This window comes from Pelophylax lessonae (genome assembly GCF_965119305.1).
Source record: "Pelophylax lessonae genome assembly, chromosome: 10".
Taxonomy (NCBI): domain Eukaryota; kingdom Metazoa; phylum Chordata; class Amphibia; order Anura; family Ranidae; genus Pelophylax; species Pelophylax lessonae.
Window position 1 is genome coordinate 218,786,406 of NC_138777.1, and position 25,062 is coordinate 218,811,467.

Below are 25,062 nucleotides of genomic sequence, written 5' to 3' on the forward strand. Positions count from 1 at the left end.
AAAGGCAACTACATGGTGGCCACAGATTCTGTCAACACGTGCTCCCATGGGAGCACAGGAAGCCTTTTACTGCACAATGCTGACCCATGTCATTATGTATTTATTTTTTTACTAGTAATGGCGGCGATCTGCGATTTTTAGCGGGACTGCGACATTGCGGCTGACAGATCGGACTCCTAACTGACATTTTTTGACACTTTTGGGGGTATCAGTGACATTACTACAGTAATCAGTGCTCAAAATATGCACTGTTACTGTAATAATGCCACTGGCAGGGAAGGGGGTTAACCCAGGGGCGATCAAAGGGTTAAGTGTGAGCCTAGGGGTGCTTTCCAACTGTGGGGGGAATGTGCTAGAAAAATCAATACAGAAACCTGTGTTCCTAAATAGGAGGAACACAGGAGCTCTGCATTGATTGCTGAGAGAACAACGGTCTGCTGTGTTTAGAACAGCCGACCGCAGCTCTCTCTATACAGGGAGTGATTACACCTGCCTGGCAGAAATCACGCCTTCTGGCCCCTGGATCAGCTTCCCCACTGGCGAGTGGGCACGTGATTGCGCCCCCAGGGTCGCCCCCACGGGAACCTCCCGACCTGCCGCTGTATATAGGTGGCGTTTGGTTGGCAAGTGGTTAAAGTGGTTCTAAAGGATCAATGTTTTTTCTATCTTCACGCATTCTATGCATGAAGGTAAAAAAAACCTCCTCTGTGCAGCAGCCCCCCCCCCCTAATACTTACCTGAGCCTTATGTTGATCCAGTAATGTGCACGAGAGACTTGGCTCTCTGGGGACTCTCCCTCCATGCAAGCAACTTGCTGTGGGGGCACTCGGCAGGAGGGAGGGGCAAAGAGCGCCGGTGAGGGACCTGAGAACAGGAGGATCCAAGCTGCTCTATGCAAAACCACTGCACAGAGCAGATACATATAACACGTTTATTATTTATTTATTTTTTTTATTTATTTTTTGAAAGAAAACATTTAGTGCCAGTTCACAATTGTGCGGTTTGCGAGATGGCATGTAATTCGGAGCGCACTGCTCCTTCATTACATGCGATCTCATGTGCGGATGCGAGTTCAGCCATACACTTTGTATGGCTGAATTCGCAGCGCATCCGCAGCAAACTCGCACATGAGGCTTTTTTTTTGAGCCGCATCAGAACCGGATGGTTCACACTTGTACGATCCGATTCTGTGCGAACTTGCAGATCTCACTGCGATATGCGATCGCAACTGGGGGTGTCGTTAACTTTTAATTGGCACCCCCTGCGTATCGCATATGGCAGTGTGAACTGCCAGATGTGCGGATGAGATGCGGGAACACGCTGCATATTCGCAGCGTTCCCGCATCGCACAAGTGTGAACCGGCACTTAAAGTGGTTGTAATCTCTCCCACACACCTTTATTGTATTGCCATCCTCATAAAATACACTAATGATCGCTGTTTGCAACTGTCTCCTGTGTTTTTTTGTAATCCATCCTGTTATGTTTAATGACGTCATGCGCTTCCCTTCCCTTGATTCACGGCACGCTCTGTGTGCAGTCTGTCAGTGGAAGGAATAGTGCCCCATCATTGGTGTCAGTGGGAGGAATAGTGCCCCATCATTGGTGTCAGTGGAAGGAATAGTACCCCATCATTGGTGTCAGTGGGAGGAATAGTGCCCCATCATTGGTGTCAGTGGGAGGAATAGTGCCCCATCATTGGTGTCAGTGGGAGGAATAGTGCCCCATCATTGGTGTCAGTGGGAGGAATAGCGCCCCATCATTGGTGTCAGTGGGAGGAATAGTGCCCCATCATTGGTGTCAGGGGGAGGAATAGTGCCCCATCATTGGTGTCAGTGGGAGGAAAAGTTCCCCATCATTGGTGTTAGTGGGAGGAATAGTGGCGGCCGGTGTATTGAGGGCGCAGGGGCGCCGCCCCCCCATCCATGCATCCGGCCCCCTAATCTGCATGCAGGGCACCGGACGCATGGAGCTTAATGTTTTTTTTTTTTTTAAATCACCTGATTAGAGCCAGAGGCTCTAATAGGATGATGCAAAGGGTGGAGCCGGGGCGCAGAGCAGAGTGAAAATTCGCTATTGTCACACCGATCCTCCTCCTGGCCAATCAGGAAGCACGTCCGATACGCGCTTCCCGATTGGCCGCATAGCAAACCCCGTGCCATTGGCCGAGGAGGAGGCGAGAGTGGGCGGACTGGAGGAGATGCGCCGCCGGGGGACACAGTGAGGAGAAGCTGCCGCCGGGACTGAAGAGAAGCAGCCGGGACAGAAGAGAAGCCGTGGCTGCTCCAGGTAAGTGCACTGGTCTCGGGGGGGGGGGCCCACACTGCATTGATGGGGGCACGGCAAGCTGGTCACTGCATTGAAAGAGGCACGGCAAACTGGTCACTGCATTGAAGGGGGCATGGCAAGCTGGTCACTGCACTGATGGGGGCACGGCAAGCTGGTCACTGCATTGAAGGGGGCACGGCAAGCTGGTCACTGCATTGATGGGGGCACAGCACGCTGGTCACTGTAGTAACTGTAGTAACTCTGCATTGAATGGGGGCATGCTGTGCTAACTCTGCATTGAATGGGGTTATGCTGTAGTAACTCTGCATTGAATGGGGGCACGCTGTAGTAACTCTGCATTGAATGGGGCACGCTGTAGTAACTCTGCATTAAATGGGGGCACGCTGTGGTAACTCTGCATTGAATGGGGGCACGCTGTAGTAACTCTGCATTGAATGGGGGCACGCTGTAGTAACTCTGCATTGATGGGGCACACTATACTTTGATTACTGAAGGCCCCTTTCACACTTTTGTGACCTCAAAGTCATGCAATTTTTTGCCGCATTTTTTGCCGCAAAGCAATGCCTATTAGATTTTTTCTGTTTTGCGCCCCCCCCCCAAAAAATTTTTAGCACCAGCCGCCACTGGGGAGGAATAGTGCCCAATCATTGGTGTCAGTGGGAGGAATAGTGCCCCATCATTGGTGTCAGTGGGAGGAATAGTGCCCCATCATTGGTGTTAGAGGGAGGAATAGTGCCCCATCATTGGTGTCAGTCAGAGGAGTAGTGCCCCAAGGGCCAGACAATGACAAGTAAAGGGCAACATTCGGCCCCTGGGCCGCAGTTTGGAGACCCCTGTATTAGAGTGTAGTTTTAATTTGTTTTATTTTGTTATGTCTTTGTGTCGAAATCTGTTAATTGTTGAGATTTTGCTTTGTCTTTGTTAAAGCGGAGTTCCAGCCATTTACTCACCTGTCCAACGGTCCAGCGATGCGGCCGCCGGAAGCCTCGATCCTCTCCCTCGGCGCCGGCATCACTGCTGTGGGCACCCGGCTGTTACAGTTTGCGGCTTCACAGCCGGGTACCCACTGCGCATGCGCGAGTCGCGCTGCGCGCCGTGATTGGCCGGCAATCTTCTGGGACCTCTGACGTGTCCCAGAAGATTGCAGGGAGGGAGGGGGAGAGGAGAACTTCCGCTCAGGGCGCCGCGGCGCTCCGAGCAGAAGTGGGAGCGGGTACCTGTCAAAACTAGGTGTCCGCTCCCCCCCCCCCCAAAAAATGACATGCCAAATGTGGCATGTCGGGGGGTCAGGACTCCCTAAAGCGGAAGTTCCACTTTTGGGTGAAACTCCGCTTTAAGTGTGGCATTTGTTGCAATAATTTCCCTTTGAAATCAATAAAGTATTCTGAATCAGAATATGAATATCTAACCCTCCCCCCCCCCCCCCCACTTCCCCTTACTGACAATGCTGCTGTCTGTTGTGCTTCCTATGCTGATTCCTCCAGAGTTGTAGCTCACTAATACAAGAGGTGTGTTACTGGCCAGATCGCCAAGTGAAAACAGGGAGAAAAAAAAGCTGATGCAGCCACCACATCTAATGATTGGTAAGCTGCTATATATTACATTATTGGTTTTGGGTTAAATACTGCTTCAATGATACAATGTAGTTGCTTTAAAAATAAATAAATAAACAGTGTTTCTATACATGTCAGGAATTTATTCACATACAGAAAAACATTGTATTCAAACCTGTGGAAAGGTTTAAGGAAAACAGCAGTTATGTTGAAATATTACTTAGTTACAATGTTTATCCGAATAGGGACAAAAACATAATTCAGTGCCAAAAGAGAGAAGAAAAAAATCATTTACATTTGTTTGCCCGAAACCTTCAACAACTGTACAGCAATTTAATTTTTCATTTATAGAAACATGTACATGTAAAATGATGTTCGTAAAGAATTATAAAGCCTTTCTGCCAGCAAATTAGTTAATAAATTCCCCATCTCCAGGAAAAGCAGATTTCGTTTAGTGCCGGAATAAAAAGTCATGCAATCTTATTCTTTATACCGCGTTCAATTTAACTCTACAAGTGCATTAACTTCCCAGCAATTCTCATTTTACAGTGGTGAGACGGGACAGTAACTTCTCCTAAATGTGCTGAATTATTCAAACCCGCTACTTAGAAAATACACTCCGCCATTTCCAGAGTTGTCCACGCTTAGCATCTAGTTAGTGATATTTAAAACCCTGTTCTGGAAAAACGCTGTATGTGTACCGTTTTTAGGACAGTGACACGTGTATGTATGGACAAAGCTTGACTGATGGATTCGTCAATTTCCATTCGCTTTTTGGAAATTTTCCATAAACACACGGACTGCCTGACATGGCTTTAACCACTTGCCGCATGCCCTACGCAGATGTACCGTGGCAGGGCGGCTCGTCTGCGCATAATCACGCAGATCTACGTGATTATGTGCACGCGGTCTCGGCGTAACGCGTGCGCAGCCAGGGCGCGGAAGGAGCGGGCACGATCGCCGCTGGCCTCCCGCGATCTTCAGAGAAACTGACAGGAGAGCCGCCTGCCTATATAAACAAAGCAGGCGGCTCTCCTGTCAGACAGGCACAGCGAGATTGTGTGTCTCAGCTAAGCTGAATCACCGATCTCTGTGTGTCTGTCATAGAGCCCTCCCACACACAGTTAGTAAGCACATTTAGAGTCCATTCAGACTAGCGCAACTTGTCAGGCGACTTGGTCGCCTGACAAGTCTCGGTCGGTCGCTCGCCATTGAGTAGTACAGGACCCGTTCTAATAGGAGCGACACAAGTCGCTCCGACTTAGAAAAAGAGTCCTGTACTACTTTGGGGCGACCTGGAGGCGACTTGCATTGACTTCAATTATATGAAGTCCGTGCAAGTCGTGCCGAAGCCACAAAATCATGTCGCGCCAGTCTGAATGGGCTGTAAGGGTCCTTTCACATGGGCATTCCGTATGTTCGTTTTTTCCTCATCCGTTTGCGGATGAAAAACGGACATAATGAATGTCTATGGGATTTTGGACGTTAGCGGATGACCATCCGCTGACATCCATTTTGCGTCCATTCTGCTCAGTTCCGTTTTTTTGAGACGGAAGAGAACCATATTTTTCTTCCATTTAAAAAATGGAAAGGAAGCAAAAACGGATGTCAGCGGATGTCATCCGCTAACGTCCGCTAGCCCATAGACATACATTATCTCCGTTTTTCATCCGCAAACGGATGAATGAAAAACGGACATACGGACATACGGAACGGACCCTACAAAAATGTCATCCGTGTCCGTTTAAAAAAAAAAAAAAGAAAGTGCCTGTGCGGAAAAAAAAGGGACCATGCCGTGTGAAAGGAACCTTAGGCCTCTTTCACACGGAGCGGACCGCATTGCGATCCGCTCTGGCACTTTTTTTTTTACGGACACGGATGACACTTGTGTCATCCGCTCCGTATGTCCGCATATCATCCCATCCATTTGCGGATGATATACGGACATAATGTATGTCTATGGGCATTGCGGATGTCAGCGGATGACACCGCTGACATCCGATTTTGCATCCGTTCCGTTTTTTAAACTGAAGAAAAATAGGGTTCTGTTCCCTTCCAAAAAACGGAACAGAACTGAAAGGACGCAAATCGGATGTCAGCGGTTGGTCATCCGCTGACATCCGCAATCCCATTGACATGCATTTTGTCCGTATATCATCCGCAAATGGATGGGGTGATATACGGACATACAGAACGCCCGTGTGAAAGAGGCCTTAGGCTTAAATTTAAGCCCTTGATCACCGCCAGTATTAATAATTTATACAGTAACAGTGCATATTATTTAGCACTGATTACTGTAGTAATGTCACTGGTCCCCAAAAAGTGTCAAAAATGTCAGTTATTGGTCCAATCTGTCCGCCGCAATGTCGCAGTCCCACTAAAAATTGCTGATTGCCGCCATTACTAATAAAAAAAAACAAAAAATAAAAATCTCTCCCGTAGTTTGTAAAAGCTATAACTTTTGTGCAAACCAATTAATATACGCTTTTTGGTATTTTTTTTACCAAAAATATGTAGCAGAATACAAATTGGCCTAAACTGATAAAAAAAAAAAGATTTTTAAATTTTTTTTGAGAATGTTTTATAGCAGAAAGTAAAAAATATGGTGTTTTTTTTTTTTTTTCAAAATTTTTGCTCTTTTTTTGCTTATAGCGCAAAATCTAAAAACCACAGAGGTGATCAAATACCACCAAAAGAAAGCTCTATTTGTGAAAATTTTGGGTTTATATTATTTATTTGGGTACAGTGTCGCACGACCGCGCAATTGTTAGTTAAAGTAACAAAGTGGCGAATCACAAAAAATGACCTGGTCATTAAGGGGTAAAACCTTCGGGAGTTGAAGTGGTTAAAGGGCCATAGCAGCTAAAAGAGTGACGATTGAAAAAGACCAAGTGGTCCATCGAGTCTGCCCAATTTTTTTTTTTGCTGAGGAGGACACCAAGAAAACTATCACAATGTCACCTACAATAGCTAAAAGAGACAGCAAGGGGGCACCAATCTAAGTGCAGCAAGGTGGAGAGGTGGACACATCACACAATAATTGTCAACTTAAGCTGGATACACACTATCCAACTTTTGTGGTTAGATTACCTTCAGATTTACCTTTTCTATGTAGTGCAAGGGCCAGCCGGATTGCATACAAATTGAAAGTGTTTAGGTGTGACCTCATATTATATGGTTTTGGTAAGTCTAAAGGAAAAAGTCTTCAGAAAATCTTATAGTGTGTATGGCCCATTAAAGTGTGTAGATGATCTCATTCATTACAGTCATTGTTGCATCTTTGGCTAGGAGGAGAAAGCATTCAGGATCCTAAGATGGAGCTGCTACTGCATGGAGTGTAGTGTAGTAGCCGGGTTGACCAGGCAGCCTCAGGGCAGGAAGCAGCACATGCGGATCTATGGAGCACAGGCAAGTACAGGAAGTGATGAAACAGGAAGTGATGTCAGGGGGGTGGCCACATGTTTCGAAAACCGACTCCTCATTTTCAAGCCAGATAAAGACTATTGTAGAGTTCTATGGGAGTGCCAACATCCCTAAATCCCAAGTGCAACCAGTGTGATGACGTCATGCGTCATAGGGCTGCCGATCCAAGAAGCAGCCACAATGGAACCCGTATTTGTATCATTAAAGCTTTTTACATAATTTTATATATATGAGCTTACATATCTGCTTTGCCTATTTTAGTCCCAATCAATAGAGGGTATTTTTCGGAACTATTTAAAGCCAGCTACCACACTCCACACCTTGCAACAGATCAAGCCTGCGATCCTGGATGTCTCCTCCTCCCAGCTGTAGATGCACCAATGACTGTAATGCATGAAATCATCCACACACTGTAAGTTGCCAATTATTGTGTGCTACGTCCACCTCTCCACCTTGCTGCACTTATATTGGTGGAGGGGCCTTGCACCTTATGAATGCGTTTGCAAATGTGTGCTAACTAAACCCCTGTTTTTAAGGCATACTGTTGGAAGGTTACTTCAGGTTGTAAGCAGACTGGTTGGCGAGTTGAGCTGGGAATTTTTTGTGGTTCTATCTTTCATGCATTGCCCTTCCATGTGCTCCTTGCTGTGAAGGCCAGTTATAGGTGGGGGCAGGAGCCATCTGTTTGTTACTTAGATTGGTGCCCCCTTGCTGTCTCTCTTAGCTATTGCAGGTGCCATCCAGACCATATCCAGTGTATCCATTGTGACAGTTTCCTTGTGTCCTCCCCAGCTGGGAATCCTTTTGAGAACCATGATAAGCATAATTTGTGTTACTTTATGTGAGACTTTGTTCTGAATAAGGGACAGTCCATCAAAATCAGGGACAGTTGGGAGCTATGTGTGAGCAGTTACAGCTCTAACAGTTCTCTGTTCCATTAGGGACCTGGCTGGCTGGCACTGGAAGGTGCGGAACAGAGCATGGTGGAACAAGGTCTGGGTCATTGGAGTAAGGGAGGGGAAGATGGGTCAGAAGGAGGAGAGCAAGAGACCAAGGGAAAAAAAAAAAAAAAAAAGAGACCAAGGAAGGGATAAGGCCACTGCTTCCCTTTCATTGGATCTGCATCCCATATAAGCCTCACTGTGATGTAGTATACTAGAAGACCATTCGTTCTTCTTTGTTTGCCATCCCCTTCTGCAGTTCCTGACCTTCATTCTTTCATTTCATAAACCCACCACTGCTCCACATAAACTTGAAGCTAGGCAATATTGTGCTGGGTAGGCATATTCATGTCAAGGTAGTTACTTTATCACTTTGCGAAAAAACGCGATAAGCAATATCATGTCAAGGAACATCTACTGTTCTAAATCTTGGGTACCAGTTTTGAGTAGACACTAATTTTCTGATAAAACCACAGGTCTGTTAGCCCCATAATTGGCCGCTAATATGACATTGCATCTACAGGCAGTCCCTGATTATCCAAATTACATACGACTCGTACTTAAGAATGGAGGTACGCTGGTCCAGGAAACCAAAGGGGTGACCATCTACCTGCTCACCACATGCTGCCACCTACTGTCTGACTGACCTATCAGCGATCCTACATCATTGCATGGGCAGTTAACCCTTCCCTATGGTTTCCAAAACTTAAAAAATATTTTTTGGCTAGAGTTACACTTAAAAAAATGTACCTGTTCCAAATAACATACAAATGCAACTTAAGCACAAACCTACAGAACATATCTTGGTCGTAACCAGGGGACTACCTGTATTTTGACATTCCCCTATTAGCTCCTCCTTTGCCCTGCCCCAATCTCAGAATCACCAATATTTGAAAGTTTCAAGATATGGACCCTCTTGTTTGTCTGTAGGGATGAACATATCTGCCTTGGTATGCTTTGCAGAAAAGTCTATTGAAGTCTAAGGGGGAACAAATACTGTCATTCAGGACAGGCCATATACGCTAATAGGCTATTGTCAAATAAAAGGCACAGGAAGCCTGGCACTGCCATGGGAGACTTGTACCAATGCCAAAACTGAAAAAAAAAGTATTGTCAAATAAAAGGCATGGGAAGCCTGGCACCGCCATGGGAGACTTGTACCAATGCCAAAACTGAAAAAAAAAAAATAGTATTGTCAAATAAAAGGCATGGGAATCCTGGCACTGCCATGGGAGACTTGTACCAATGCCTAAACTGAAAAAAGAAAAAGTATTGTCAAATAAAAGGCATGGGAAGCCTGGCACTGCCATGGGAGTCTTGTACCAATGCCAAAACTGAAAAAAAAATAGTATTGTCAAATAAAAGGCATGGGAAGCCTGGCACTGCCATGGGAGACTTGTACCAATGCCAAAACTGAAAAAGAAAATAGTATTGTCAAATAAAAGGCATGGGAAGCCTGGCACTGCCATGGGAGACTTGTACCAATGCCAAAACTGAAAAAAAAAATAGTATTGTCAAATAAAAGGCATGGGAAGTCTGGCACTGCCATGGGAGACTTGTACCAATGCCAAAACTGAAAAAAAAAAATAGTATTGTCAAATAAAAGGCACGGGAAGCCTGGCACTGCTATGGGAGACTTGTAACAATGCCAAAACTGAAAAAAAAATAGTATTGTCAAATAAAAGGCATGGGAAGCCTGGCACTGCCATGTGAGACTTGTACCAATGCCAAAACTGAAAAAAAATAGTATTGTCAAATAAAAGGCATGGGAAGCCTGGCATTGCCATGGGAGACTTGTACCAATGCCAAAACTGAAAAAAAAATAGTATTGTCAAATAAAAGGCATGGGAAGCCTGGCACTGCCATGGGAGACTTGTACCAATGCCAAAACTGAAAAAAAAAATAGTGTTGTCAAATAAAAGGCATGGGAAGCGTGGCACTGCCATTGGGAGACTTGTACCAATGCCAAAACTGAAAAAAAAAAATAGTACTGTCAAATAAAAGGCATGGGAAGCATGGCACTGCCATGTGAGACTTGTACCAATGCCAAAACTGAAAAAAAAATAGTATTGTCAAATAAAAGGCATGGGAATCCTGGCACTGCCATGGGAGACTTGTACCAATGCCAAAACTGAAAAAAAAAAATAGTATTGTCAAATAAAAGGCGTGGGAAGCCTGGCACTGCCATGGGAGACTTGTACCAATGCCAAAACTGAAAAAAAATCGTATTGTCAAATAAAAGGCATGGGAAGCCTGGCACTGCCATTGGAGACTTGTACCAATGCCAAATCTGAAAAAAAAAAATAGTATTGTCAAATAAAAGGCATGGGAAGCCTGGCACTGCCATGGGAGACTTGTACCAATGCCAAAACTGAAAAAAAAAAATAGTGTTGTCAAATAAAAGGCATGGGAAGCGTGGAACTGCCATTGGGAGACTTGTACCAATGCCAAAACTGAAAAAAAAAATAGTACTGTCAAATAAAAGGCATGGGAAGCCTGGCACTGCCATGTGAGACTTGTACCAATGCCAAAACTGAAAAAAAAAATAGTATTGTCAAATAAAAGGCATGGGAAGCCTGGCACTGCCATGGGAGACTTGTACCAATGCCAAAACTGAAAAAAAATAGTATTGTCAAATAAAAGGCATGGGAATCCTGACACTGCCATGGGAGACTTGTACCAATGCCAAAACTGAAGTAAAAAATAGTATCTCTCTCCAAACAGAATTGCCAGCTCTCCCAACACTCACTAACAATATGGCTGCTGCGGGCCCATCCTTTTATAGAAAGGGGGCTGGGTTGTCTTTTCCTTCAAATTATTGGTTCATGTTACTCAGCTGGCCAGGGGCAAAGGTTATACACTTCATTATATTTTAGGTTGTTCCTTATTTCTCTTATTTCTTATCTCTGTGACATTTTCGGACAACAGGGTTTTCCAAGAGGAGGTTAGGAAAAACCAAAAAAGGAGTCTAAAATTCCACCTGCTGCCTCAAAGGTAAAATACAAAATATCAATATGCAATATTTTATATTTATCTTAACCACTTCCCCACTGCTCACTGAGCTGCTACTGCGGCACAGTGGCTCGTTATCTTCTGGCGACGTAGGTCTACGTCACCACACATCCCCCTCTCTCGGCGGCGCGCGCGCGCCACCGGAGGCATGCTCCCGCTGTTTTCAGTCACAGCGGGAGTTGGGCCAGGGGAGGAGCGGCGGCGATCGCCGCTGCTCTTCCCCGATCGTCGGGGAATCTAGTTTGGAGATCCGCCCGCTTGTGTAAACAGAGCTGGCGGATCTCCTCAGTGACAAGGAGTGACAGATTGCAGGGTTCAGCATAGCTGAAAATGCGATCTGTCCTTGTGTCACTCAGTCACCTCCCCCCACACACGTCAGTAAGCACCAGGCATACATTAACCCCTCCCTCTTCAATAAAATTAACCCCTTCCCTGCCAGTGTCATTTTTACAGTAACAGTGCATATATATATAGCCCTGATTACTGCAGTAATGTCACTGGTACCCCCAAAAGTGTCAAAAATGTCAGTCAAGGGTCCGATCTGTCTGCCGCAATGTCGCAGTCCGGCAAAAAAAAATCGCAGATCGCCGCCATTACGCGTTAAAAATAAAAACACCAAAAATGACAAAAATCTTTCCCTTTGTTAGTAAACGCAATAACTTTTGCGCAAACCAATCAAAATACGCTTATTGTGATTTTTTTTTACCAAACATAGGTAGCAGAAAACAAATTGGCCAAAAATCTAAAAAAAAATTGATTTTTACATTTTTTTGGGGGGGGAATTTCATATAAAAAAATGTGAAAAATATTGTTTTTTTTTCAAAATAAACGCTATTTTTTTTGTTTATAGCGCAAAAAGTAAAAATCGCACAGGTGATCAAATACCACCAAAAGAAAGCTCTGTTTGTGGGAAAAAAAGGACGTAAATTTCGTTTGGGTACGGCATCACACGTCCGCGCAATTGTCAGTTAAAGTCACACAGCGCCGAATCGCAAAAAGTGGCCCAGACGTAAGACAGCAAAATCCTCCGGTGGTAAAGTGGTTAAAAAAAATAAATTTCCCAGGAAAAAATGTTTTTTTAAGACTTGACCACAATAAATAAAGGATAAAAATATGTGCCAAACCAGTAAGCATCCCCTTTTTCTTGAAAACAATAGTTCACTGGTGATTTATTTAGACAAATTGGATTTGAAATGCAGAAATTTCTTTTTTTTTTCATTTTCTTAATTATTTTCTTTGTTTACAAACCTGCGTAAATGTGAAGTGACGATACAGCTACTTAAAAATAATGATATGAATTTTCCCTGTGCCCCTCGATATTAAACATGTTTCAATTCAATCAGCAACTTTTTCATTTAATCAGACTTTTTCTTTCTCCTCCTCTTTCTCTTGATTGTATGAGTGCATAATGATCAATTTAGTTCATGCCATTACAAGACTTGTTCACAGACTGGAAAAAAAAAAAAAAAAAGGAAAAAGAAAAAGCCTAACGAGGATTGGCTTTGCCCTTGGAGCTATGAACAGCTGTTCGAACAATGCCTGCTCCACTAAGAACATGTTATTGGATGATTCACCCCTCTCCACAAACATGGAACTCAAAAAACGAGCAGCAAACTGACAAGAACGCAATTTGTGTAGAACCAGCAGAAAAGAATTAGTTGGCTTGTTTCTGGTTGGGTCTATCAGCTCTGAAAAGAACAAATATTTTTTGATGCAACCATAATCCCTTCACTAGTGATGACTGAATCGTTCCACCTGGGCTTCAGTTCACATAGAATCTGGCTAATAATGCCAAACTGCACCATTGGCTAAACCAAATTGCTCCTGAAAAAATGAAATGAGGACTTTGGAACCCTTCCATATAATCTGTTCTGTTAGGCTGGCCTTAAGCCCCGTACACACTCGTCGATAATTGGCTGTGAATTTTCGGCCAACGTCCGATCGGCCGATTTTCGGCTTGTTAGTATGATGCTTCCGACAACCGACTCCGACTTCTCGGCCGAAAAAAATCTGGTGTGCAGGGTATAAAATTTTTGTTGGCCGTCAACACAACGGCTGATTTTCCGTCAGTCAGTACAGATTTCGGCAGACAAAAATCTGATGGGCAAGACTGGGCATGCTCAGAGAAGAAAAAACACACGGAAAGTTAACCAGCACATGACATCACTTCTGAAGTAGATTTTTGTTGGCTGTGAAAATTCGTGTGCAATCTAGGCACATTCCAACCAACAAAACACCACTCTGGACAAAAGTCGGACGATTGGTTGACCGATAATCGTTGCGTGTGTACGAGGCATTAGATGGATCAAAGTTTGGCTGGTCCAGCGAGGACTGGATGAGTTTTGATCCATCTATGGCTGTTCCTGTTCAACTTTTGGCCAATTGGATGTAAAATTTTCATCTAATCAGCGTCTGCAGCCAAAACGTATTCTGACAGCAGTCCAGAACACAATAGCACAGCAGGGAAGATGCCTCCATCCACCTCGCTAGTGTGGATGGGGGAATCTGTTTGTCTTTTTTGGTCACTCAGGCCCCCTGGCTGATCAAAATTTACCCATTTATGGCCAGCTTTAGACATCAGGAAATATTGGGCTTTTCCAGGTATGAGGAAGCAACTAAACTCCTCCAAGGATGCAATGCTCAGGTCTAAGCTGTCAATTGCCAGCACCAAACACGAGGTCATTCAAGCTGAACTCCAGGCAAAAAAAAAAGTTTTCCCTTGCAGTGGGGCTGTGCTCACACTTCACAGGTCAACTGCTCTTTTTCGTCTAGGGCAGGGATTCCCAAACTACGGCCCTCCAGTTGTTCAGGAACTACTATTCCCATCATGTCTAGTAGTAATCGACCGATATCGTTTTTTTAAAACCGATATTTTGGTCATCAGAAATTTTTATTTTTATTTTTAATTTTGCTAAAGGTACTCCTTGTGGAGGGATCTGGGGGTCTAAAAGACCCCAAACCCCTCCTGGGCACCGAAAAGCATTCAAAACGCCAAGTTTGAATGCTGTCAGTTTTTTTTAAATCGGCGCAGAGTACCCCATGTGATGTCATGGCATCACTTCCGGGTTTTTACATGGAGATCCAGGTCTTCTCTTCTACACCGGCGGCGGTGGAGGTAGGATGCCCTGGTCTCCCAAGCGAGCCGCGGAATGCGATGGGAGGGGGGGGATCCCCTCCAGCTCCTTGTAATGACAGCCAAGCGGCTTCTCAGCCGCATCGGTTGTCATTACAAGTCAGCCGACCGTCGGCTATGGACACCGGTACCGGGGTGATGCCTCTAGCTGCAGGCATCGCCACGGTACAAGCACTTTCCCTAAATATCGGCAATATCGTTAACCTCAGGGGCCGATTCCGATATATCAGGGAAAGTGCATATCGGCCCCCGATATATCGGTGTTGCCGATAATTGGTCAATCCCTAATGTCTAGTCATGTATGTGAATGTCAGAGTTTTACAATGCCTCATGGGTTGTATAGTTCTGCAACAGCTGCAGGGTCGTAGTTTGGGAATCCCTGGTCTAAGGGATTGGAGAACGGAGATAAAGTTACCTAATCCTTCAACCCTCTCCGCACAAGACCTCTCACTGCGTCTTCTGCCCCCCCTCCACAGTCTAGCAGTCTTATGCAGTGGACTGTTACTGACATCATCAAGCCCAAGGACCTGTTCTGGATAGGAAGACATCAGGAACAGTCCACTGCTGGATTGTAGGGAAGCGGAGGATCGGGTGAGTATACAGGTTTATCCCCTCCCCTAGACAAAACAAGCAGTTGACATGTGCAGTGCAGGCACAGTCCCACTGCATGGGATATTTTTTTTTTTGCCCAGAGTTTGGTTTTAACCCTGTCTAAGCTCCAATGCAACAGAATTTACAAGAGAACCTCGTACTTTCCCTACAAATGGTTCAGTTCTTGTATGGAGTATACACAGCCTTTGCAAGGTTTGGGGGGCCTGTCTATGTTCAGTGGCAAATGGACCAGTTAAGGGAACATGAAAGTGATGAGAAGCTCTGATCAGAACATTATTTTGTGATGGAGCCACAGACCCACACTAGTGAAAGGGAATCAATCCACCTGGCTCCAGTTCACAGAGAATTTGGCTAACGATGTTACAAATTTTAATCCATTGGGCAAATGAAATTGCCACTAAAAATGTAAATGACTTTAGAACCCTTTGAGATAATCAGTTCCGTTAGACCTTCAGGGAATATCAGGCTTTTCCAAGTATGACGAAACATGTGACCTTCTACAAAGGTCAAGTCTAAGCTGTCAATCACCAGCACCAAACACAAGGTCATTACCCTGCTAAAGCTTCAAACCAGCCAACAGAGCTTACCTACAGTGTTCTTACAACAGACCCTCGCACTTTCCCTGCAAATGGTTCAGTTCTCGAATGTAAAGTCTACACAGCCTTTCCAAGGCATGGGGGCCTGTCTATATTCAGTGGCAAATGGACCAGTTAGGGCAGCCTTTTTCAACCAGTTTGCCCAGGCACTCTGGGGTGCCTTGAGGTTTCTTCGGGGGTGCCTTGGCAAAATGGCTAAAAATTACCCAAAAAATTGTTTAAAAAAAAAAAAGTTTTTCATTGGGCACAATTACAACCTTCTAACTGTCTGCGTCCTAACAACCATTGGCACTATCAGTTGATAAGGAGGAGGTCAGTTGCCTGCATAGCATCCTTGTTTGACCCTCCCCTGCCCCTCACATTAGCTGAATGATAGAGAAAAACTGAGGGAGAAGAGAAACACTGGAACACTAGTCAGTACCAGTTTACAAAAGTGTATTTGCTTTGGAAGAATAAATCACCTCTAATGTTGGGTGTCCTACTTGGACTTGTGGATGTTGCTGCATTATGTAAGACTATTTGAATAGTTTTTACATTTTAGAATGGGGCGCCTTGAGACTGTCCATCATTTTTAAAGGGTGCCTTGACTGAAAAAAGGTTGAGAAACACTGAGTTAGGGGAACACAAAAAGTAATGAGAAACTGAAATTTTATAATAGTCATTGAAACCAGAATCGGGGGGAAAGTTTTGGATCTTCTTTGTAGAAAGAAGATTCCACCTCCTGTTGGTTTTGGGATAGGAAGTAAGAGCAAATCAAACTAATGGGGGAAAAAAAAATACTTAACAGGGGTTTTAATCATTTCCCACTTTATCTAAAATAGAAAAATGGGTTTAGGTAACTTTAAAAACAATTGTGCAATTTCTTTAATATGTCTTTCTTGTGGCAAGGACAACAAAAAGTTTGGTTCTATAAAACTCTTATAAGACTAGCTGTCACATATGGAATTGAATGTTAGATTTTTTACTATGAGATAAGGAAAGGTGATGTATTGGAAAGGAAGAAATTAGGAGGATATATGGAGGTTTGCTGTCTAACTTCAGATATAAAAGCATGTCTTTTTTTTTTTTTTTTCTTTATTTTATTCGACTTACATTTTTTTTTTTCTATATTTATATTGTAAAAAAAAAAAAAATGAAAAGTGTACTTTATAAAAAAAATTGAAGGTTGCTAGATACTATGCAGTCTAAAACAGAATGATCATATTGAACAAATGACTATATTTTGTATACCAATGGAAGCAAGAATAAGAAAGCAAAGAAGCAAGATAAGCTGGAAAAGTCACATTAGCTGATTAGAATATTGTATAAAGAGGTGAAGTTGCCAACCAATGGGTGGCAACAATATCCTATAGGAGACAGGTTTGAAGCCCGAAACAAACCAAGATCATTAAGAGTAACAGCAGCAATACAGGACAGGAGGTATTTGCAGGGTAGGCTTATACTGTAGATGTGATGCGGATGTACTTGGTATTAGTGATCGACCGATATTGGTTTTTCGTTGCCGATACTGATATTTTGGCCATTACATATCGGTATCGGCCGATATGGGCCGATATTTTCGTAGATTTAAAAAAAAAATTTATTTTTTTATTTTTATCACTTGACAGGTACTCTTGTGGAGGGATCTGGGGGGTCTAAAAGACCCCAAAACCCTCCTCTGCACTTAAAAGCATTCAAAATGCCAAGTTTGGCTGTTTTGAATGCTGTCATTTGGCGCCAGTAGCCGGAAGTGACGTCATGACATCACTTCCGGGTTTTTACATGGAGACCCAATCAGAGCCGAATGCGGCATTGATCAGGTCTTCGACGGCCTCGCAGGCTGGTTGCCTGGGTCTCCCGGTGGGACAGGAGACCCGGGCGAGCCGCGGAATGCGGTGGGAGGGGGGGGACGTCCTCTCCCGCTCCTTGTAATGACAGCCGAGCGCCTTCTCAGCCGCATTGGTTGTCATTGCAAGACAGTCGATCATCGGCTATGGATGCATCACTCCGGTACAAACACTTTCCCGAAATATCGGCAATATCGGCCACCAACAACAACATACAAAGCCATGTACAACTCTGCCCTGAGCTACATCACCAATCTTGTCTCCAGATATCATCCAAACTGTCCTCTCCACGCCTCCAAGACGTCCTGCTCACTAGCTTTCTTTTCTCCTCCTCCCATGCTTGTCTCCGTCCTCTGGAACTCTGTACCTCAGTCTGTCCGTCTATCTCCTACTCTGGCCACCTTTAGGCGACCCCGGAAAACTCATCTCTTCAGGGAAACCTATCCTGTCTCCAACTAACAACTGAACTTTTAACTCTTCCATCAACTAATCCTCCACAGTTATTACCCTTTGCACTATTTACCCACCATATTAGATTGCAACCTGTTATGAGCAAGGTCCTCTTAACTCTCTTGTATTTTAATGTATTGTAACCGTACTGTCTCCAGGGCCACCATTAGAGCGGGATAGCTCATACATTTGTGGGGGGCCCGGTTGTCAAGAGGGGCCCGGCCGCCCGGCAGGGCCATGAGAAGGTAGAAGAGCCTTTTGGCTGTTCTCCCTATCTATATACATGCGCTTGAGTCATGATGTCATTGAGCTCAAATACTGCCACCTGTGGCTACTTCCTGCATGTGCATGCCTCGTGTGCTGCCTGTACTGGCTCCTCTCTGTGTCTCTGCGACCTGCCAGCTTTGTGGAAACAAGAGCTGGGACTTTTACAAGTAGGGGATGTAGGTGGAAGTGAAGGGAAGGGGCTGTGTGTGTATTTACAGATCTTGGGGGCTGAGTGTGTACAGATGTACGGGTGTGGGGGCTAAGTGTGTACAGGTGTGAGAGGGGGCTGTGCGTATACAGGTGTGAGGGATGAGCTGTGTTTGTACAGGTGTGAGGGGCGCTGTGTGTGTACAGGTGTGAGGGGGGGCTGTGTGTGTACAGGTGTGAGGGGGGATGTGTGTGTACAGGTGTGAGGGGGGATGTGTGTGTACAGATGTGAGGGGGAGCTATGAGTGTACAGATGTGAGAGGGGCTTTGTGTGTACAGATTTGAGGGGGCTGTGAGTGTCCAGGTGTGAGGGGGGCTATGAGTGTACAGGTATGAGGGGTGGCTATGGTTGTACAGGTGTGAGGGGGCTGTGAGTGTACAGGCACGTGCAAGGTTGAGTGCATACAGTTGTGAGGGGGGCTGATTGCATATAGGCATGATGGGGGGGCTAAGTACGTACGGTTGTGAGGGGGGCTGAGTACAAACAGTTGTGAGGGGGGCTGAGTGTGTTCAGGCCTAAGGGGGGCTGATTGGGTACAGGTGTTGTGGGGGTGAGAATGTACAGGCATGAGGGGGGCTAAGTGAAAGTATGAGGGGGAGATGAGTGTGTACAGCTGTAAGGGGGGTTGAGTGCATACAGTAGGAAGGGGGGGCTGATTGGGTACAGGTGTGAGGGGGGGCTGAGTATGTACAGGCGTGAGGGGGGCTGAATGCGTAGAAGGCATGAGGGGGAGCTGAGTGCATATAATTGTGAGGGGGGTTGAGTGCATACGGGTGTGAGGGGAGGGGGGCTAAGAGTGTACAGGTTTGAGGGGGGACTAAATGTGGGGGGCTGAGTGTGTTCAAGTGCTGGATTAGGCTGTCTCTTTGCTGAATATATGGGGATGTCCCTTTGCTGAATATATGGGGATGTTCCTTTGCTGGACTGGGATGTCTCTGCTAAATATATGGGAATGAGTGCATACAGGCATGAGTGGGGCTAAGTGTATATGGTTGTGAGGGGGGGGCTGAGAGCGTACAGTTGTGAGGGGTCTGAGTGCATACAGGCCTGAGGGGGGCTGATTGGGTACAGGTATAAGGGGGAGCTGAGTATGTGCAGGCATGAGGGGGGCTGATTGAGTACAGGCATGAGGGGGGCTGAGTGCATAGAAAGCATGAGGGGGAGCTTAGTGCATACAGTTATGAGGGGGGTTAAGTGCGTACAGTAGGGAGGGGGCGCTGGTTGGGTACAGATGTGAGGGGGTGGGGCTGAGTATGTACAGGTGTGAGGGTGGCTGAGTGCATAGAAGGCATAAGGGGGAGCTGAGTGTGTACAGTTGTGAAGGGGATTGAGTATATACAGGTGTGAGGGGGGTTAGGTGCCTACAGGTGTGAGGGGGATTAAGTGTGTACAGGTGCTGAATTGTGCTGTCTCTTTGCTGAATATATGGGGATGTCCTTTTGCTGAATATATTGGGATGTCTCTGCTGAATATTTGGGGATGTCTCCTTGCCGAATATCTGGGGATATCTCATTGCTGAATATATGGGAATGTCTCCATGCTGAATATATGGGAATATTTTGTTGCTTAATATATGGGGGTGTCTCTTTGCTGAATATATAGAGATGTCTCTTTGCTGAATATACGGGGGATGTCTCTTTCTTGGATTGGGATGTCTCTTTGTTGAATATATTTGTTTTTTTGTTTTGAAGGTTTTTTTTTTGTTTCCTTAGACCTGCTAGCTAAGGATAGATTGAGAGGTCATTGAAAAGGTAGTACAGTTAGTGTTAACCCCCGTACACACGTACCGATGGTCGGCTTACAAATGTTCCTCTTTTCTCCCCGGGATGTCGGTGTCTGCTGAAAAGTGCAAAGACAGCACAAGGACAGCACAAGAATTTTGTCCGCCGACTGCAGAAGTGATGTCATGTAATGGTTAACTTTCCCTGTGTTTTCTATTTTCTGAGCATGCCCAGTCTTGCAAATCTGCGGTCTGTCGGCCGAATTGTGTACTGACAGGCGAACAATCGTCCGTTCTGGTGTCGGCATACAAATATTTTCATGTTTGCACGAAAGACTTTTGTCCGCGGATTGTGCGCAGACATCTGTCGGAGGCACCATACTAACACGCGTACAATCGGCAGATCCTTCGTCCACCGACGTTTGTATGCCGACGATCGGTACGTGTGTACGGGCCTTTAGTGTAGGGTCCTGCTCAAAGAGTCTACTTGTTGTGGTGGCAGGCTTCATATTTTTTGGTCAAAAATTAAACTCCTTACTGTTAAATCTTGAAAGCACTGATGACTTGGAATGCACTTTTCATTTTCATATATTAGGTTGTAAGAGTATTGAAAATAAAGGTGGGTGCACTGAAGGACTCAGTGGGGTGGCCAGTGGACAGAGTTGGTGGGATGACCAGTGGGCAGGCCCTGGAGAATGCTGGTGGTCAGGCTCGGGGGGGGGGGGGGGCTAAAGCTGTGTAAGGAGCCCCAAAAGTTCTGATGGCTGCCCTGACTGTCTCCCTTTATATTGTTAAAGCGATAGTATACCGCTTTTTTTGACTTTTAACTACAGGTAAGCCTATAATAAGGCTTACCTGTAGGTACAATTAATATCTCCTTAACCTACACGGTTTAGTCAATATTTGCTTTGCATGCAGCCGCTGACGCGTGCGGCGCATGCGCTCTGAAGGTCCAGCGGACCTTCAGAGCTCCTTGCCGGGAATTACCGGAAAATTACTCCCGCGCGCATGCGCGGGAGAGACGTCATCGCGGCTTCGGCCAATCACAGCGCCGGAGCCGCCGAACCCGGAAGAGACGCCGAGGGATCATGTCAGCTCCCATAGAGGTGTCCGGGGGTCCGTGTCGGGGCTTCGTTCTAAGAAAAGTGTTTCATAATGAGCTAGTATGCGATGCATACTAGCTCATTATGCCTTTGTCTTGCAGGGTTTTTTTTTTTTTCTTTGAGTTTACTACCGCTTTAAGCACTATGCAACTTATTGGCGCTATATAAATCCTAAAAAAAATATTAATAGTAATAATAATAAATCATTTTCACATTTACAGCTGCACCTAATAGTCATAAAAATACATCATCCCTTCTTGAATATTTCACGGTTGCTACGCACGAATAACTTACAGGGTTGACAACATAAATACCTGGAGCCCCGTTAACAAAAATATTAAACGGATGACAAATATAAACATGTTTTGATACTTTCTAAGCAGAAAACATTAATTAAACTTGGCAGACATATCTTAATTATGAAACACTCGGATAATAATACAAATAAATTACCTGCGCAATGCAGGAATTCAGGAAAAGTATCTGACATTTCTGCGAGCAATTACTTTGACATTACATACAGAAATTAATTATTCTGAAAGTTTGCTATTCTACGAGGATAAAATGGTTGCTCTTTAAAAGGTCTTCGAGGTGCCGTTTGGGAATGGCATAAATTCAGGATTTTAAAGAAGTAGGTTGCATGTTGGATTGTTGAATTAAAAAAAAAAAAAATCTATTTAATTGCTCTATTATTTGGCCTTCTGCCAAGCTTTTACATTTTTTGTTACCCCAACATTTCATATTCCTGATATGTGCCTTTTGTACCATGTATTAGTATGAGAAAGTCTCCTGTTCTCTTTGTATTGCTTCCTTTATGTGAAATCCCTGTTGTTCCTGCCAGTCCCTATGATTTCCTATTAAAAAATTACCACACTACTTTACTGAATCGGAGAGATACCAGGCACTCTTTGATGAGCCTATAGTTGCATAAGCAATACCTTGGTGGCACATAACAATTTTTTTTTTCTCTCCTTTTTTTCTTTTTGTTTACTTTTTTTTTTTTCTTATTGTTTTACTTTTTTTCTGGTTTCTATTTTTTTGTTTTTAGGTTTTTCCTCTAATTGGGATTTTAAAGAGGTTGTAAACCCCCAACATTTTTTTTTTTTTGCCACCTGCAAGAGAAACACATAATGAGCTAGTATGCATCGCATACTAGCTCATTATGCAATACTTACCTTAGAACGAGCCCCCGCCGTGCTGTCCGCTTACCTGCATGACGGGCGACATGTCCAGTCACCCCATCTTCCGGGATCGCGGCATCCGGCCATCTGATTGGCCGGAGCCGCGGTGACGTCACTCCCGCGCCGACAGTCACAGCACGGGGCTATGAAGGAACGGCACCAGCGGCCGTTCCTTCAGAGCGCATGCGCCAGTGATGTCACTGGCTGCATGTAAGGTAAATATCTCCTAAACGGTGCAAGTTTAGGAGATATTTACAGTACCTATAGGTAAGCCTTATCGGGAGCTCAGCAAGAGCCTCACAGCGCTGTAGATTGCCAAACCGGAAGTGCGTCATCACGCACGCCACAACCGGAAGTGCGTCATCGTGCACCGGAAGCGGAAGCGCGTCATCGCACACCAGAAGCGGAAGTGCGCCATCACGCACCGGAAGTGGCCACATTCCAAACAATTGGGGGTTTCTTATAAAAGCGTGCTGCATGAGGGGGGCTTTTGCAGGACGAAACGCGTCAGACACGCTAAGCTCCCATGCAGTCACGCTATTCAAGCCGCGGCCAATGACTTTTTAACATACCTGTGTCAAGCAGCTAAATGTGAGTTTTTTACCTTTTAATTCAATAAAAGACTTGTACGTACTTCACTATGTGCGCCCCCATTTGTCTCATTGGAGGTCATCCCCTGTGTGCACCTGGGGTTCAGTGAGGTTTGCCGGATCCATGGTCTATGGTTACCCGGAGTGTCTGTGGTCGATAGGAGAGGAATTCTGTTGCAGTTTTGTTCCTGGTGGTGGATATCGCATGCCTGTTTGACCTTCCGTAACAGGGGGTCCAACTGTCCGGTAAGGTTACATCCTTATTGTTAATGTGATCTCTGCCTGAAACTCTACTTGCAAGATTGATGTGGGATTCACGGTCATATTCCCAGCATTTGAAATTTCCCTCTTATGGACTTATGGACTTTGGTTCACCTTCTCAATTAGTTAGTTATCTATTTAGTGGCGCTGTACCATCTTTACAAGCCTTATCATAGGCTTACCTATAGGTACAAGTGTCAGAGGAGGGTTTACTTCCTCTTTAAAGGGCAAGAAATAAAGGTATAGTACAGTGATGGCGAACCTTGGCACCCCAGATATTTTGGAACTACATTTCCCATGATGCTCAACTACACCGCATGAGCATCATGGGAAATATAGTTCCAAAACATCTGGGGTGCCAAGGTTTGCCATTACTGGTATAGTAGAAAGGTTTTGTAAAAAATGTATATCAAAGTTTATTAAAAAAAAAAAAAAATATATATATATAGGCTCAATGTTGACAACAATACAATTTGTAAAATACCAAGCGGTTCAAAGACACAGTTTGACCAGTACTCATATCCATTATCCACAATGAAGGACACTTTTCAAATTATAATATATAATTTTCTTCATCAGGGGTCAATGAGCATGAAACATAATTTCATCTTTTTAGGTTTTTCCTAAAAATATGTAAAAAAAAAAAACAAAAAAAAAAACTGTTGGGGCTCTGCAATGTATCCCCACAAGTGACATACATCAAAAAGAAGCAGAACAGTTCCCTCTAATTGGGATTTTGAAGGGCAAGAAATAGAGGTATAGTAGAAAGATTTTGTAAAAAATGTATATCAAAGTTCATTACAAAAAAAATTATATATATATATAGGCTCAATGTTAACAACAATACCATTTGTAAAATACCAAGCGGTTCAAAGAAACAGTTTGACCGGTACCATTATCCACAATGAAGGACAGTGGAGAATCCAACACGTTTCATACTATAATATATGATTTTTTCATCAGGGTTCAATGAGCATGATACATAATTTCATCTTGATTTTTACATTTTTTTGGGGGGGAATTTCATATAAAAAAATGTGAAAAATATTGTTATTTTTTCAAAATTGTCGCTCTTTTTTTGTTTATAGCGCAAAAAGTAAAAATCGCACAGGTGATCAAATACCACCAAATGAAAGCTCTGTTTGTGGGAAAAAAAGGACGTAAAATTCGTTTGGGTACGGCGTTGCATGACCGCGCAATTGTCAGCTAAAGTCACACAGTGCCGAATCACAAAAAGTGGTCCAGACGTAAGACAGCAAAATCCTCCGGTGGTAAAGTGGTTAAAAATACTTTTTAATTGATATGATCCTTGTCCTGGTATTGCACGAGAAACATTTTTCTGCTTGTCCAATCAGATAATATCAGAAGAAATGTTGTAAACAGCTTTCGAAAGCTGTGTACTAACGAACAGATTATCGTACGATCGCTTCAAAATCGTTTTCTTTTTTCCTCCGATCGTGTGTATAGGCCATTAGACTACTGACAATTTTCAGTGAACTCAGTTCTACCATCAGATATACACTCACCGGCCACTTTATTAGGTACACCTTTTCAGCTTGGTAACACCAATTGCTAAACAGCCAGTCACATGGCAGCAACTCAATGCATTTAGACACCTAGACATGGTAAAGAAGACTTGCTGAAGTTCAAACCAAGCATCAGAATGAAGAAGAAATGGGATTTAGATGACTCTGAAAGTGGCATAGTTGTTGGTGCCAGATGGGCTGGTCTGAGTATTTCATAAACTGCTGATCTACTGGGATTTCACACACAGCCATCTCTCAGGGTTACAGAGAATGGTCCAATAAAGCGAAAATATCCAGTGAGCGGCAGTTGTGTGAAGGAAAATGCCTTGTTTATGTCAGAGGTCAGAGGTGAATGGGCAGACTGGTTTGAGAT